Genomic DNA, 471 nt, shown 5'->3' with positions numbered 1-471 from the left:
CAGAGTGGGGGGTGCAGAGTGGGGGGTGCAGAGTGGGGGGTGCAGAGTGAGGGGTGGGTGCAGAGTGCTTTGCCATAAAGCACTTTCACTTCATCATCTTGAAAAAAATCCTCAGCAGAAGCAATTGGAAAATTTTACTGGCTTGTCAGAGAGCCATTGCTCATCAGACAAGAGAGAGGAAAGCAAAGGTCGTCAATTCACGGGCAGTGTCTCAGGAAGAGATTAAATCATTTAGAGACACGTCCTTAAGAAATCATTGAGGCCTGATGCTGCTGTCTTCCTTAGCCTTCCCATAACATCCAGTAGCTAATGTGAAGAGAGGTGGACGCAGATGGCCACTTGCCTAGGACTCTTCCTTCTGTGTAGCAGTGTGTGTGTGTGTGTGTGTGTGTGTGTGTGTGTGTGACACTCACATGCCTTCAAGTACTGGTGTGATAGTTATGTAAACTAACCATCGTTGACTAGCTGCAA

This window comes from Alexandromys fortis, unplaced genomic scaffold, assembly GCF_014885135.2.
Source record: "Alexandromys fortis isolate MF-2015 unplaced genomic scaffold, M_Fortis_MF-2015_v1.1 scaffold_59, whole genome shotgun sequence".
In the NCBI taxonomy this organism is placed as follows: domain Eukaryota; kingdom Metazoa; phylum Chordata; class Mammalia; order Rodentia; family Cricetidae; genus Alexandromys; species Alexandromys fortis.
The sequence above is the reverse complement of the archived record's forward strand: the minus strand, read 5'-3'. Positions refer to the sequence as shown.